Here is a 19,181-nt window from a genome sequence, read left to right on the forward strand (position 1 = left end):
TGCTATATCGAGCAATCTTTGTTTAAAGCTTATTTACCCATCAGATCACCCGTTGTGCTGCAAAGCAAACCTTTACTCTAATGTTATGTGTACGAGACCCGTAAACATTTCATGATCAACAGAGCTAAGTGACACAAAGCCAGCCTTATAGAAACAAAAATAATGGAGGCAAAATAGACGTCAAAGTCTTGGAGTATGACTTTGTATCAAAAGGTCCTATTAACTAAAATCTGCAGTCTGTGGCGAGAGAGAGAGAGAGAGAGAGAGAGAGAGAGAGAGGAAATGCCCAAAAACAGAATGTTTCTTGTGTGTGTTCTTCGCTAAATACACAGAAATCCCCTCACATTCACACCTACACAGAAAGCAAGTGCCAAGATCCGGACCTACGGACCTCAGTTCCTTTCCTTTTTCTTGTCCTGGCGGTACATCCTGTCTCATAGAATTTTTCTAACTTGAACTCTCTTCTTCTCTCCCAGAGCCACAGGCGTCATGGACCATTACAGCTTCCTCTTCCTAGATAATCTTCGTCAGTTTTATCTTCTCCCTGACATCCAGATTTTCTTCCTTTTTCCCCTTTTCTTTTCTCATCTGTTCATATCTCAGGTTTCACGACTTCTTTTATTTCGCTCTTATATTTGCTTTTACTTCTTTCCATAATTCACTTTACTCTCTTTATATTTATTCCAGCTCTTGCTGTTCACCTCTGGTGGCTGTCACAATTTCATTTCAGGTCGTTTTCAATTTTCTCTTTTTAAGTTCAAATGTTACAGGAACATTTATTCAAAATTTTTTCTCATTTTCACATGGTTCTAACTGAGATTAAGGCTTTCCTTTTATATCGGCTTGCATCATATTATTCAGGGGATTTAATATCTATGAAGGCCATAACACCAGCAGCAGAGGAACATAACTGGCTTTCAATTCCTCATTACGTATGTCATGAGCCGAGTGCATGCCTTGCATAGAGTGCCTTCCGTTCAATTATTCATGACGGAAGCAACCCGAGGAATGCATTACACAGAGACCATTAGCAAAGTCTATTATATCCTGCCGAATAAACTTCATACACTTGAAAAACTCAGATATAATTTCTGTTTTCAATGGTGAATGGTTTTCATTGAACTCATGTTAAATTTTCAGTGATGATGAGTTTACACTGAGACTACTTCAGATCGACCACTTAAGTAACCAGTTAAAGCAGATTAGTCGCAAGATGAACATTACATATATACATTTTAGCGAAGCGTTACTCCACCACTTTCATGTGAGTATTATCTCTCCATCGGAGACAAACTTTATATTTATGAGAAGCGGCATTTTGTCATCTTATCCTTTGATGCATTATGCCATCACTCTGATAATTAAAACATGAGAGGAATTAACACAGCATCAAAGTATTTTTCACGGGTGCAGTAGTTGCTAGTGCCCTTAATAAACTGTAGATAGTGCATTCATGGTAATTGTGTAACTTCTACATGTTAATAGCGTTTGTTTTCAGAGAGAGAGAGAGAGAGAGAGAGAGAGAGAGAGAGAGAGAGAGAGAGAGCTTGTATCAGATTCTGAAACTTAAGTTTTTACAAAAACTAATTCATTTCTGTGTATTCGGCATGCCTAAACGTTCATATCATTTTGCATGGCGTACTAAACAAAGGCAAGAACTTCAAGTCAACCTCAAAACATTGAAGGAAAATCAAAGATGACTGGAACTTTTTCTAGGTTAATCAATTTTCGTCTCTCCGCTCAAGATTTCTGATGTTCAAAAATCATTGGAAAAACATCGAATTTAGATTTAGGTAAAACAAAACCGGACAATAATATTTAAGGAAAACTACGGACACTATTTATGTCTATCATTAAGTAGGAATTCGACAATAAACACGCTCAATTATATATATATATATATATATATATATATATATATATATATATATATATATATATATTATATATACATTTATATATATATATATATATATATATATATATATATATATATATATATATATATAATATATATATAATATATATATATATATATATAAATATATGGATGGAAGTATGAGGCATAAATTTCGGTCACATATGCAAGCGTGACATTTTAATATTTGTAAATATTAAGCCACAAATTTCAATATCAGAGTGGCAAATGCATCTGCCCAGCATGCACATTCATAATAGGCAAATGGTCAACATCTCCAGTTTAGAATTGGTTCTCTATTAAAGATTAGTCAGATGCTAATCACTTATAATTTTCCTTGGTTTAAGTTATTGTCTAGGTATAGCAAATTCGATATGAATATTGGTGGCTGCATATTTTTGTATACTGTATGTGTACGTGCGCGTTGCAGAAGCATATACGTAAAGAGCATCCCCACATTCATAAACATTTAATTTTACTGTATATATATTTTTTCAGTTTGCCTTTGAAGCATATAGCAAGGTCAAATCAAATTTCGGCATGACATAATCTCATTCTTGGGATGTAATTTTATTTCAGTTTTGATTTTCGAACTTTTTAATTCAACTGACAGTCTTGCTTGAATAAACAGGACAACGCAAACTCACTTTCCTCTAACTCGAAGCTATAATTTCATTTTCCTCCTTTGTAATATGTATGTTCTGGGATGAACTTATTAGGGCACAGAAAGCAATGCGCATTATCATTTTTAATATTACATTTTGAATGGAAGGGTCACGATCTGAATGTGACTTAAGTTTTTTTTTCCTTTTTTTACAATTAAATCAGTATTTTTTTTGTTTTTCCTCTCTTGATTGAACTTGAATTGGAGTGGGATATTATTCAAATGTATGGTCTGTTTGCATATATATTATCACGCAAAAAAAAAAAAAAAAAACACACACACATAATCATGGCATGGTAAAAACAGAAGAATGTGAAAATCGGCATCAAAGTAAATTTGTTTTTATACCTGCAGTAAATGAGTGAGTAAAAAAAACAAGCATAAAGTAGCAATGAAGTTTTGTTATATCAACGTCCTCAAATAATATGCGAATAGCACCCCAGTGAACTCTTAAGCGATTGTGGCTTCGCATTTTCCATTAACAACGTTATTGTTTGGATGGAAACGGACAAGGGACTTCCTTTAATATGCGCACAGTTTGTCTTATATTCTTATTATTACCATTCATGAACCTGAGTAAGATTTAAGCTGTCCGTTAGGGGTCCATGCAGGGGGAAGCTGAGGTTTATGATATGTAAGTTGCCGGGGAAGTTTGGGAGAAGTTAGCTCTTCAGAGGGAGCCCCCAAAGACACAGAAGAGAAAGGGGGAGATCTCACTAAGTTGCTTTTGATAGTTCTCCTGGAACTTAGCTGGAAGACGACCGACTCGCTTCAAGTTATAAAGATACAAAGTTGCATCCAGAGTCAAGATGTGTCATTCTGCTCCTGAGTAAGGAACATTATTTCGTCAGAGATACGACAAGAGTTTGCAACTTTAAAATTCGTGGAGAACAATAGTTTGGGGAGAATAATGGCGCAGGTGCATTACTAGGACTAAAAACCAGTGTTCAGGTTTTCTTTCTTTTTTCATCTATCTATCTATCTATCTATCTATCTATCTATTTATATACATATATATATATATATATATATATATATCTATATATATACATATATATATATATATATATATATATATATATATATATATATATATATATATATAATACATATATATATATATATATATATATATATATATATATATATATATATATAGATATATATATATATACATACATACATACGTATGTATATATATATATATATATATATATATATATATATATATATATATATATATATATATAACCTTGCTGAGAAACCATACGACTGTACCCATTTGGTGGCACCTCATTCAAAGGGGAAAAAGAAAAATAACAGAAAAAATATAAAATTATATACTAAGCATATTGCACGGAATGTGCAGCACAGAGACGTTATGTACAGCTGGGAAGATTCAAAGAACATCAAAAATGTGTCTTCCTGTGCTCCTGCATTTACTTTCACATACATTTCTTATTCTAAGATTCCTTTTAGTATCTGAAGGGGTTACATCTGTGCAAAATACGGGAATCAAGGAAGAAGAAAGAAAACGGAAACAGCTACGGATTCTTGAAATCAAAGGATTTATGGTCCACACAGAATATGTTGGAGTACATAGAGTACAGAATGGGGACTACAGCGATTCATGAAACCGCTGACCCGGAAACTATCTTGAGTTCGCTGTTAAGTGACAACATTTTTGAGGATACCATTTGCGGCGAATGGAAATAATACTGAGTGATGAAAGTAAAGCTGTCATTGACTACGACAATTCCTCTTGATTCAACCTTATCGCGGAGCAGAACATACAGTTCTAACACGCAAATATGAAAAGGACACTATTTACAGGGGCGAGTACCGCATAAAGCGTTGATGAGCCTTACCTTAAAAAGCAGAATCAACAATATCACTATAAGCTTTTTGTTTGTTAAGATCTAAAGTAACTATGGCGTTGAAAATAATCGTAAAAGGCTGCATTCTCCTAAAAAAGAAACCAAGAACATTATAACTGAGAAGACAAGGACGCTAGACGCATAAATGCAGAGGTATTATATTAACCAAATTCACAAATGTATTTAACGTGTATAATTTCGTCGCATATTCATATTATTGCCAAATTATTTGTCAGAGAAGTAACTAGTAAATTTTGTTAGATGTAATTGAAAAAGGAATGGTTAGTGAGTTTGTAGTGTAAAAGGGAAGTAGGGCGAAGAAAAAAATTCAACAACAGGAAAGGACTATTTTGAAAATAGAGTACCAACACAAACGATAGGGTGTAATAAATGAAAAAAATAATTGGAAGGAAGTAAGGAGAGAATGAATTTATGTTATGAGGACATAAAGGTCAGAGTGATTTCTCGTTAAAAGAGAATAATTGGTTTTAAAGTTTATCAGTGACGGAACGACAGAGAATGGGTGTTCCGAGGGGCGGGATCTTGAAAAGACATTTGGCAATGGAAAAAGAAAGGTAACATCACCAGATCTTGTCGAATATGGTTCGTGTTAACGATGTAAATCGGTTCTTATAGAGTTAATTCATTTGCAAAGTTCAGCAGATACGAAAATCACAAAGGCAACACGAAATGTTGGAGAAATGATGGAATAGTTAACGCAAATCTGATGTTCTTTATGGCAAAATAATGTAGCTGAGGAATTCCTCATCAAGAAACCCCGAGGGGTGCTATTGCAAGCGCTCTCAGTCGCCTCCAACTTTGCAGATGAACATTTGATCGAATTCCTCGTCTTCATTTAATAACATTCAATAGCAAAATTCACTTCTCTCTCAATAACCCCATCACATAACTCGTATTCCTCTCATTGTTGACACCATTACTCCATCACAATGCTTCCATTTTATGTAGTTTACTAAACGATCATAATAGCAATGAAATCGTCCAGATCCCCATCATGGTATTTTTTACAGAGATTATCTTAAGCGTGTCTTTTACCTCTCGAGAACACTAATTAGCTTAAACCCCGCGGATTTGATACATTTTACATACACAGGGAATCAGAAACTTATAATAGTTTCCAAAAGCCGGAGAAAGGGTGAGGCAAAGATATAAGACGGGGACAGAAATGAGAACACTTACCGGGCAAGGAATAAGAAAAAAAATGGTTTCCAAGAGAGAGAGAGAGAGAGAGAGAGAGAGAGAGAGAGAGAGAGAGAGAGAGATTTAGCAAAAGAAGAAATTTACAATATTTCGGAGAGAGAGAGAGAGAGAGAGAGAGAGAGAATTCTGAAGTGTGTATAAAAGCGTCGGTTTGGAGTCATCCGTGATTGATGAAGGCAACGAACACCCGGCCGTGGCGACTGAGGTGAGGGAAGGTGCCGTGATTTACAGGAGGTCTTCATCTTCTGAAAGACGGATTTAGCATTCCCCTCTCCCACCCTTCCCCTTCCCCTGCTCCTTTTACCCAGAAATATCCCCCCCCCCTTCGCCCCCCACCCTCCCTCTTTTACGAAAACATCGGAAAAAAGCAAGAAACAGGTCAGACTTGATGACAGGAAGAGATGAATGGCGTGTTTCGGGGAGGAGAAGGAAGCAGGAAGAGGAGAGGGAAGAATAGAGAGGCAAAAATGAAGTGATAAGAGGAATAAGAGGTAAAGAAGAGGTGGGCTAGAGGAGATGGGTCTACGAGCCTCAATTTCAAAAGCTTGTGGGATTATGACAAACGTGTTTGAATAAGCAGGTCGAACTCACTATATTTTATAGTGAAAAAAAAGCAGGGGTATACAAAAAAATGTTAATATAAAAAATTATAAATGACACAAAAAATAAAACAAAGAAAATGTTAAGAGAACAAAATTATAAATGTCACAAAACAGAAAATGTTCGTATAAGAAAATTGTAAAAGACACAAAAAATAGAAACAAAGAAAATGTTAATATAAAAAAATTATAAATAACAGAAAAAATTCAAACAAAGAAAATGTTAATGTAACAAAATTATAAATAACACAAAGCAAAGAAAATTTTAATATAACAAAATTATAAATAACACAAAAATAAAACCAAAGAAAATGTTCATATGCCAAAATTATAAATGACACAAAAAACAAAAACCAAGAAAATGTTCATATGACTCACCAAATACTTCTACAAGTTTGTATCGCTCCAACTCTGAATTTATATATATTCAGAGTTTCTGAATATATATAATTATAAAGACAAAAAATAAAAACAAAGAAAATGTTCATATGACAAAATTATAAAAGACACACACAAAAAAATGTTAATATAACAAAATTATAAATGATAAAAAATAAAAACAATCTTGATAAACGACACTCGGAAAAATATCTTAGAAAAATAATTTGAGCAATGCGCGAATATAATTTTCCACAAATTAACTTGGATATTTCTTGCAGGAAGCTAAATATGCAACGCTGATTTTTATCCTTGGTAAATGTCATATGTTCTCGAATTATTACTGTGATCCACTATATGGTTCTTTGAGGATTCACTGAAAATAATCAAGATAGAGTTTAGTGGATACATTATGTGAAAAAAGAATTAATGGCAGTATCTAATCAATATGTTGTAGTTTTAGTGATTATGTTTTAGTTCATCTATCAAAATTTGAAATTGGTTGTATTTCATAGGTGCTATGGTCTTTTAGATAACTTTACAAAAACAATTATATACAAGAGCTCTTACATATAAATTTTGCATCAAATCTACCTATTACACCTATCTTTCTAACACTGTTAAGACAGTGGCATAATAATTATAATAATAATCCCTACAGATATGTTCAAAGAACAATCGATGGAAATAACATCCCACCCATAAGCAGGAAGTACAATAAGAAAAACGAGACCATAAACCACATATCAAGCGAATGTCCCGCTGTTGCACAGAACCAGTGCAAAAAGAGCCATGATTCAGCAGGAAAAGCCCTCCACTGGAGCCTGTGCTAGAAACACAAGCTAGCTTCCAGTAATAAGTGGTACCTAAACGATCAGGCAAAGATCCTCTCGGGTATCAGAACAGATAGGGTGATATTTAAGAAGAAGAAGAAAAAAAACAGACGCGACATTAACAAAATCAAGAAGAATGTATCTATCACTTATTGATGCTGCAATACCATAGGACGCAAGAGTAGATGAGAAAGAAAGTTAAAATACTGATAAGACAAAGACCTGAAAGCAGAAATAAGAAGGATATGGGATATGGCAGTGGAAATCGTTTCCATAACCAAAGAGAACTAGGCACGCTCCCAAGATCCCTGAAAATTAACCTGGAATAACTAGATGTTGAAGTAGCTCCAGAGGCAGGATGCAACCCGGAACCCCACAATATAAAAACTAACCAGTGGGAATATTGTAGTAACGGAGAAAATATTGGAAAGTGTAACCATTCCATATTTAGGCACTGATAACCATTCCTTTCACAGCATTTTCAGAAAAATTGTGCAATGCATGAAACACGCGATTTTATATTTGTATTCTGGGATAATGTAATGTTTTGAATAAAAACTGTATGAAATTTTTATAGCCTACATTCTTTACTTCGTATCTAAAGCCTCAGTAAACTGTTATTCAAGTTTTCCGTTTTTATCTAAGGAAAGGAAATTTATGTTAAACTGAAAAAAAAAACTCTCCAGTAGCGCTCTCAGGATAAATAGTTTTCCAATTTTAACTGTCAGTTACAATAAACTATAAGAAAAACCGTTGTATTTCCCAGTTAGGATGTTTGATAAGAAAATTGCTGGTTTTTCTTCGAAGAAATGGTCTTTAAAATAGAACACCACACAGTAATGTTCGAAGGAAAGAGACTGGCCAATATATTGAAGATCGAAAAGTCCCCAAAGGCGTCTGAGGTTAGAATGAATACTCTTTTTCATATTGGCCTTTGATCTCTGAGAACCATGTTTGCCTTAGGATCAGATCACAAAGGGTAGCTTTTCGCTACGACAGAAATATGAGTTGTGGTAAAGGTGCCTCCGCTTCAGTTGGCAAAGCATTACCGGCCAAAAAAAGAACGTTAAGTTACGTTAGCAATACCCGATATTAGGGAAAGGCAAGTGGTAGTACAATTTTCGTATCAAAGGGCCTCATTTCCCCACGAAAATAACTTTGTAAGTCGAGCTCCGGCGACGAAGCAATGTATACTGCAGCCGAGCGATGGAGCATCGGCATCAAAGAGACCTGGACGGTTTGCAAGGATTAATGCGCTTTCCTGAGGGAGCTGGAAAGCATAATGGAAAAATAGGTTGGATGTTGTCTCAACTGTACGACTTGGCTTTGTGGACTAGTTTCCTTTTGGCCGGGATCTCATGTTTATTTTGTGGTAATTACGTTACTGAATCACAATTACGCGCAACTCATTTTTATACTAAAATTTCAGTTTCTCTTTATTCATATCTATGTCGGCCGAGCGAGTTACGATGAAAATTTTGGAAAATATACAGAAAATCAGGCCTTATACCATTAACCGTACCCATACCCCCTGAAAAATAAATTAGGAGAAAAAACTAGAAAAAAAGATCATCACACATATATGCAGAGCTGGAAATCCACTCCAGTGTTATATGAAACTGTAAACAAGAGGATTTTCAAAATCCCTCCAATAATTTACCTTCAATATTTTCGTTATTTCAGAAAATTTCCGTTCATCATTTTTCATGGGGAAAGATTGTCTGCTGAAAAGAGGAAAACTCCACCTAAATAAACAAAAACAATTCTACTAAAGGGAACTGGCCGAAGACTATTATTCGAAAATATATTTGAAACAAGATTCCCAGCTGTTTTCTCTCTCATGCAAACGAATAACGAAGTGTAAGAACTGTCTTGCGAACAGACCCAACGAGGGGGAATTTGTTTTTGAAAATATTCGTCTTCGGCTGTTTGTTTCAAACTAATTCTAATTTTGATGATTAAAGTCCAAACAACGAGAACGACTAACTGGGATCATCCGAAAAATTATTCATTTTTATGAAAATAGCCGAAATACTTCTGAAGTTATTAGAATAAAGAGTAATACATTTAGACGTCTACACCATTATGCACATTGAACAAATAGTAATTAAATTACATATAAAGCAAGCTCCTTTGTACATGCATAATAAGAAGTAAACCAAAAATGAAGCATAAAAGACAGTGTTTCAAAACAGACGTTCAGTGAACGAACCATGAAATTAAATTTCAAGTCCTATGATTCAATTTCAAAATATTGCATGCATGGTCAGCATGTTTGCCCTGTACAATCTGATGCAATATCAAGCTACGGGTGCTCTTTTTTTTCTTCTTTTTTCAATACTCTGTGTGATTACTTTTCACATAAGTTTTCGATATAATGAAAACTTATTTTTTTCCAGAGAATGTTATTGAAGTCGACAAAGTGTTTATGATGACGATATTTTGAAATATCCTTTGATCTTCATTCACGCTTAAAAGTTTATCACTCTTTTATTTCCGGAATAATTTTGAAATCAGAAATTAAGGAATGAATACATAAGATTTTCCCGCATAAAAAGCTGCTATGAGAGAGAGAGAGAGAGAGAGAGAGAGAGAGAGAGAGAAGAGAGAGAGAGACTTTGTTCACTATTCTTTAATATCGTTATTTGAACAAACTTGGATTAGCAAAGGAGCGTTGCGTAAGTTTGGTCAGAATTGTTCTGATGATCCTGGAAAATGTTAAAAGTTCATGACATACATACATACAATTTAATTAGTAATTTTTAAATAATCACTCAAACTTCCAAATCGTATGGTTTACAACACAAACTCAAAAGAAGTAAGAAAACCTGATCCAAGTCTTGATGTATCATCTTAAAGTTACGGATGACTTAACCCATCAGCTTTCCTAAGAGAAGCAATCGGGTACGTATTCAGCTTCACCGTCTCTGCCCTGTCGATGCTGATATTAATGAACTTACAAGTAATGAGATGGCAGGAAGTTTGTGATTATCTTAATGACATTTATATAGAGCGTTAATGACGCCAGCTGCATTAATGAGAGCGACGTTAATGACCCGGATGCCTGAGCTTCTGTACAGAGACAAAGACGTTGTGTTATTTAATGTAATGGGCAGAATGAAGTGATGAATGCAATGAAAGCAGTTGTTTTAGCAGGGGCAAACGGTTCTCAGTGGAATGCGGTTGTGCTTAGAAAAAGTATATGGACAAGTGAAGAGGGATACATAGGTACTATTATGTAACGGAGGAAAGTGTTCTCTGTGACCAAAGAAATTCAATTTTCTGTTTTCCAGATTTCGGAATCTAATTACGGAAAAAAAGCCAATTGACAGAAGAATATAGACAGTGAAACTTGCATTGCTAAGATGCAGCCAGCCATACTTTCATCCGTTAAAGAACACCGAGGGAGAACTTACCGCATTACTCGAAGCTCTAAAATTTTTATTTCATAACGTTTTTTTCCCCTACCGGTCTAGTTCCTTTATGGCAAACGTGAGGCTTCTTTGATTTATTACGGTCAAGAAGAGTTAGTATTAGGAAGAAAAGAATTCGTGAAGGCATTTGTTCGTTATTTCTACAAGTGATAAAGTTAATATATGGTTAAGGAATCTTTTTTTCTTATTTTGTTTGTGAAGATTTGTGTGAATTATCCTTTTCATGTTCTAACAAATGTTACTAAATAAATACTCAATATTTATTTTGTGCTCATTGCTGACAATTATATAGATTGGGAGATGGGAAAGAGCGGTTGTATTGAGAACTTCAAATGTAAGGTAACTATTAATAAGCTTGACACGTCTTTAAGAGAAAATATAGAGAAATTACGAGGTAATTTGCAATATTGAAAAGGATAATTCACACAAATCTCGACAAACCAAATACAAAAATTACTCATAAGGCCTAATTTTTAGGTTTTAACAAGACTATATATATATATATATATATATATATATATATATATATATATATATATATATATATACATATATAATATATATATATATATATATATATATATATATATATACATATATATATATATATATATATATATATATATATATATATATATATATATATATATCTGATATATATATATATATATATATATATATATATATATATATATATATATATATATATATATATATATATATATATATACATATATATATATATATATATATATATATATATATATATATATATATATATATATATATACATATATATATATATATATATATATATATATATATATATATATATATATATATAATATATATATATATATATATATATATATATATATATATATATATATATATATATATATATATATATATTTACACACACACACACACACACACACATATATATATATATATATATATATATATATATATATATATATATATATATATATATATATAAATAAAATACATGTTTGTGTGTGGTGGTGGGGTCCCTACTAAATATGAAATGTATTTTCTACAAGTCAGTGAACATATCTAGATCAGTGCCAGTGATCAGAGGCTTGCTTGCTATCGCTGAAACTTAAGCTTAAGAAATCAGCCAATGCATAACAGATAACAAGTCAACATCTAGGTAACGGCGGACAAATTACAAAAATCTTTTATCACCTGAAAATCCATCAACTTGGGAAGGAAAACACGTGAACTCTAATTACATAAAATACACCAATTACCCGAACACAGACGGGAAACGAAATCCCCAGAGAAAGTAGAAAATTGCAGGTAGACTTCGCCAAGCAAAAGTTAAAAAATTTGCTCTGTTATAAATCCTGGAACTCGGTTTCTTGTTGTAGAGTCTGAAATTTTCAGCTGCACTGAGAATACAACATAGCGTTCTGGAATTCACATTTTTTCTTTGTTTTCTTTTTATTTAAAAAAATTTGTAGTGATAATAAAAAAAGAAAGTTTAGAAAGCTGGTGTCCCAACTTCCGAAAAAAAAACGTGTTAAACAAATACACGACGAACAAAGGATCCATTGTGTACGTACAATATACAAAAAATTTAAAAAATGCTTCATACTGTGTGAATTATGAGTTATGCCATAGAGAAGATAACAGACAACATTCATGCAAATTCCATAAATCTCGTTTCATACTGTGTGAATCGTATGTTATGTCACAGAGAAGATAACAGACAATATTCATGTAAATTACATTGACAAGTCTTCTTATTTATTTGTTTTTGCATATTTTGCGCATTACTTACACGAAAACATAATTGATTGATCCGCTGAAATTGAGTTGAAAAGACTGGAACCCAGACTACAATATAAACTTTACACTTTCGCAAATACCTAGGAAAGGTAACGATTCCCTTCTTATATCATAGTTCACGGGGACACTCGGGTAGCCACAAGACAACTGGCTGATGAGCCAAAGGTGCTGATGACACACATGAATTAAGCAGCATGAATATAAGTGGCACACAAGCACAAGGGTCACTTGCAACCGTCGCCAATATTGAAAGGTAGTGAACCCTAGAATAGGTGATACCTTCATTAGTCCATGACGATTCACAGTAAAAGATACCACTTTAATGTATATTTATCATTTCTTAATTGCCATCAAACATATTTAGGATTTATGATACTTATGATACAGTTAATTAAACGAAGTTAAAAATTATGAATGGGAGTGTTTAGGAACATGACCTAGTTTGTTGCTATTTGAAAAAAATCTGTTTGCTCATTAAAAATACCTAATTAACACTGATTAAATAGGGCAATGATGATTGCACAACATCCAGCGAGAGGTATTCGCAAAAAAAAATATATAGATTAATAAAAGGACTGAAATATTCATAAAACATTTTACTCGAACACCCAATCAACATGTTCTCTGCGACTGTTCCCCGTAAATAATTACCACTGGAAATTAAATTTTCAAAATCATTTGTGCGAAAACCTGTTTAAAAAAGCTCTCGGAGAAACTTTCCCAATAGACACTTCGGCGAACGAACGCGAGAGAATAGTTATGTAACAGAAATCAGGCAAATAAAAGACCACTAACGCGGAAGGCAGCCCCATATTCCAATACCGATAAAGGGGAGTGAGTGATTTACATACCGATAAATATCGGTTTGTCCTCCCATCAGCTCCGGTCGCGATAACCGATAACATGAATGAAAACACAATTAGGACGAAAAGTCGGAATAAAAAGGTTGTCCTGGTTCTTGTTATCGGATGGGATTCTGTGTTGGTATTCGCTCTCTTCAAATAAATAGAATTGGGATGTAGTTACAGGGTGATACATTTTTAATGGGTTCTGAATTTCTGGAAATTATTAGTAAAGATTTCATTTATAAAACGGATAAAAAAATCTTTCGTTGAGCACTTAGGGTTTTATATATAAAGATAAAAATGACAGTAACGTCATAGTCTCATCAATCCTGATGGAAATGAAGACGCAAAATTTAAGAAATTGCGCAAATTAACTAAAAATGCCTATGACGAACATCGTATGATAACTTTAAACCAATCTGAAAAATCAGCATAATTATTTATATTGCTCAGAACATCCAATAATCACCCAGGAAAGATATATCTAGATAATCTACATATGTATGAGAACCAAAAAAATATCGATACTAATATAGCATTGGTGATAAAAAAAAACACACACAACTCAAATAATAAATCAAATCCTTTCCCCAACCATCCATAAATAAAGGTTCCCGACATTTACACTGAATCATACGACTGATTTCCTAATCCCATTTTAAGGAGATTTAATACATCCATTGCTATCGGAAATAGCCAGTTTTGTGTCATTTTTATCACTATCCATTGCTTTCACTCTAATATTATTTCTAAAATTTCTCCTGTATTTTTTATATTCTTTAAACTATGGCAAGGTTTTTTTATTCTTGTTTGACACAAGGCGTGTGAATTAGAATTCAATTGATCAACATTCCCTTTTCTTACCTTTTAATCTCTTTGCGGTTATCAAGAAAACTTGGTCAGGATCCTAAACACTCCCATTCATAATTTTTCATTCCGTTTCATTAACAGTATCAGAAGTATCATAAATCTAAATATGTTTCATGGCAATTAAGAGAAAATAAATATGACATATCAAAGCGGTATCAGATAAGAAAACTTAACAAAATTTTTCTAATACTTTTGCTATACATCAAAATGACATCACATTGATGAAAGCATTGACGTCTACTGTACGTAATAAATTGATAAATAAAAAAATACAACACACACACACACACACACACACACACACACGCACACACACACACAACACACACACCCATATATCTATATATATATATATATATATATATATATATATAATATATATTAGACGGCCAATAGATAAGCAAACTAAGAAAAACACACACACACACACACACACACACACACACATATATATATATATATATATATATATATATATATATATATACTATATATGCATACATATATATATATATATATAATATAATATATATATATATATTTTTTTATAGAGAGAGAGAGAGAGAGAGAGGATCGAGAGAGAGAAAGAGAGAGAGAGAGAAGAGAAACTCGGTGTTCCTACCTAAATAAAGCCGTATGTTACTGATGCAGAGTAGATGAACAGCAAAGGAGCGACTTCTTTCGAGGTGAGTAAAAAAGTGAAAGGGGCAAAAAAAATATCAAAACCTAATAGTAGAAGGAAATAAACTAAGAATCAATGAGAGAAGAATGGTGAGGTGGCTTGACGAGTCTTTAGAGGTTGTTAGTAATGAGGAAGGACCCTTTCCTCAAAACTAATCGTATAGTGGCAGAATGCAAGCATGCACATATTATTCCAATATATAAAACATAAATGATAACATTATTCCCTACTTCGGTAGCTTGCAAGAGCAGTGTAAAACGTCAATCAAACTCCCATGTACCGAGCAAGAAAATGGAGTCTGTTTGATAGAAAGAGACTTCTTATAATACTTCGCTCTTACAGCTTTGGAATTTAAGCAAAAGCTGTCTCAGATTATAAGCGAACAATTCTTTAGCAATAAGAAACTATGGCTTGGTTCTTCGCTTTCCGGATGAAGTTTCTTCAACACTTGATAGTGTCCTTTTGCACCTCTGAAAGCCACTCAAAGATTATTGATGCCAAAAGAATGCGAGGGATAGAGCTCAAAGAGAAGTAGGTGGTTTTAAGTATTGCCCTTTAGTCTTAACTTTCGAGAGAACTTCGATCGGCCACTTGCATCTCGCGGATTGGCACTCGACGGAAATTACGCTGCATTTCTACGCAACTTTCCTAGATGGTTTTCATAAAAGATACGAAAAGCTATTGATTGCCATACCGCCTCACATTCTCCTGCTCTCTTGAGGGGGGAGAGAGAGAGAGAGAGAGAGAGAGAGAGAGAGAGAGAGAGAGAAATCAAGTCTGAGATCGACCAACATAGTGACACTTAGGAAAAACGTTGTCTTATATCTAGTAAACCCAGAACTACTTGCTTTAATTGCTTTAATCGGATGAAACTAACGTAAGGTTATAATAGATGTAGAACTTTTATATGAAAAGTAATGGATAACTAAACGAAATGGATAATTTCATCTTATTCTTCGGTTATAATCGAAACCGTCGATAACATAACTATACTTGACATATTTCATTTCATATCATGAACAGCTCTCAGGAAAGGGCTAAATAAAGTGGGCAAAACGACTCGTATTATCGCATAAAAAAACAATTATCTAATATTGCGCATAATAAACAAATATTACTCCACTTTTGTTATGAACATTTCTTACAAAAGAATTTACGAGTATGGATACGTATAAAATCTTACAGGAGTATAGATTTTAAAGGCCTCACTATGGCTGATTTATACATCAAATCACGATGTAAGTATTTATTCATGATCTTTTCATTTTTGTGTGTGGGTAAAATAAATGGCTAACACGAGTCCAAATACATCTCAAGATATGTTTTTTTTCAACACGACATAGGTGAATGCATAACTTTTTTTCAATGAAGTTTAAAAGTCGTAACACAGATAGACTAAAAAAATTGGGTGGTATATGAGAATGTTGTTGCACGTCTCCGTCCAGCCACCCTACCATCAAAAATAGAGGAGGGCGGGGGAGGGGGGAGGGGGGGGGGGGAGGGGGGGGGGGGTGGGGTTGGGGAGGGAGTATGAAGCCAGAGAGAATCGTATTCCGAATGTGTCCAGATTGTCAATCATTGATTTTATCTTGCATTATAGAGTCGTTAAAAGGCGACGACATCGACACCAATGTCGATTCTATCTTAGTATGACAGTGGATACTATTGGCCAATTTATCTACGATTTCCTCTCCAAGGAGATAAGGGAAAATAACTCAATATTTCAAAAGTAGTGATGAACATTGCAATGAAATGGGGAAGTTATCTCCAGTTTTGCAAACATGCAAAATTATATGACTTTCAAAATAAAATTTTCTTTGCTATTTCTCATTCATCTCAGGGAAATGATGTCAGAAGTTTTTTATTTATATATGGGGAACATCATTAATTTACTTCATAATTTATAACTACTCAATATCTCAATGACTCTTTTCACCATTGCTTAAGAATACCAGTTTTAATGGCACATATTGTTGTCTAATTTCCAAAGTTGAATTACTGGGTTCAACCCCATTCTGAATGCAATTGTGTAAAGGCTCTTATTTATTTTTTCCCCATAATGGAATCGTACCATTCCTTCTTTTCGTCGACACTCAGCACCAAAATCTACATCACAAGTACCTCATTATCATAATCCGTTACGGAGTTGAAATTTCGAGACGAATATAAGATATTATGGGCTGCTCTTCTCGGGACGGGAACGAAACAGCTGTGGCGAATCAATTATTTTATTGACTTACATCTTTATGTTCTTTTTATTTCTTTCTCTTGTTTTACCATTATGAGGCAGTTATTAATCCCTATGAAAAAGAGGTCCATGCGAATTTGGCCCAATACTTTAAAATGATTTCTGTTCTTTATTTGTTTACCTTTATATATTGATCGCTCGATTCAACAAAAGGTGCTTACTTCAGGGCGGATGTCAGGCAGTTTGCAAGTAGTTTCGTCTAGCATCTTACTTCATTTTAATCCCGTGCCAAACAATTAGGAAAATGCTTTTTGCAATGAATGCAATTCATATAGTCTATAACTAAGTTGAAGCAAAGTCGGAAAACAAAGAAGGTAAAAGGTTTGAAAGAAATCACCTTTATCATGCATCAGATCTCAGTAGCAGAGAGCAAGTGAATCTACTATCATAAAAGTAATATACTACATACATACATAAGTAACGAATAACGATTCGGTTCTCAAAGTTATCACGAAAAGTTATTGTTGGAAAGCTATGTTTCCTACTGTACTTAAGAAAATCACTGCGATTTCACTTTAAGAGCCTTTAATTAACGCAAATGTGCGGAAGCGCATCAGGAACCAAAACAGCACATTTTCGTTTTATCTTTGTCACAAACTGTCTGCACAATAGACGAGTAGTACTCTTATACCGTCTGTTGGATACTTCGGTGGAATTGTATTTGTACTAGAGAAAGCTCTTATTTTGCAAAAGAAATAGCCTTAAAGTACATCGACTTACATTTTAAACTAATTTCATTTATAGTTTTTAAATACCTTTTTTTTTAATTAAAAAAATATGGTTACTTACACATGCGTACTATCTTAAATTATTAACCTGTTTTCAGTTATCAACAAAGCTGATATACGTTTAAATTCAGTCGATTGTTGTTTCCTTTTCCATTTCTTCCCTATAAAGCTAAAATATCCAGCATTAAGACAACAAGTAGAAATTGCGTCGAAGTTTCTTTGGCGCACTCACGTTTTCTGTGCAGACACTACAGCGTACTATAATCAACGACGCCTTAGAAAATAGATCTGCTATCTTTCGGTGGTCTCAGTATAGTGATGCTGCATGAGCCGCGAGATCTTTAAAATCCATCTCAGCATCTTCATTTCTGTTTTCCCCGGTGTCTGTTCCTCCTTCCTTCCTTCTTAATGCACATGTTTAAACCCTTCATCATCACTGGTCTGGTACCTAACCCGGCTGCACTGGTCAAATGATGAAGTACCACAAATTGGACGAAAATAGGCCGAATTAGTTCAACGACAAGCTTTCATTAATGGGATGAAAGACAGGAAGTAACAAACACTCCTTCAATGATCATTGGCTTTCATTCTTTCGAGATTTTACTAAAATTCAAATTCCCGAACAAACCTAGTTTCCACTCACCCCCAACACGTTCCCTCGTTGCAGACAAAAGGAAGAATCTCATCAACTTCAAAATTAAGAGATATATTTTCAATATAGTTCAACATCTCAGTTCACACTGGAACGGTAGTTTCAGCATCACTTGGTGATTGCATACGGAAATCATCGTCACAGTTCCTTGCATACTCTTCGTGCGTACGTTTTGTGTAGTGAAGAAATGCAATGCTCATTTAGAATCAACACCGGAAACGCTAGTCAACACGATTCGTTTTGTTAAAACTAAGAAGGAAAATAGAAACCTTCATAGAAATGGTTGGTACATAAATCCTTTTCCTTAAATTAATGATATATAGCTTCTGGTATTTAATGAGGAATAAAGCTCACAAATAACAGCTTTTATTCGTCAGTAGAGCTTACGGCAATACTTAATTGACCGTCCACCTCACT

The sequence above is a fragment of the Macrobrachium nipponense genome, chromosome 17 (genome assembly GCF_015104395.2).
Source record: "Macrobrachium nipponense isolate FS-2020 chromosome 17, ASM1510439v2, whole genome shotgun sequence".
NCBI lineage: Eukaryota > Metazoa > Arthropoda > Malacostraca > Decapoda > Palaemonidae > Macrobrachium > Macrobrachium nipponense.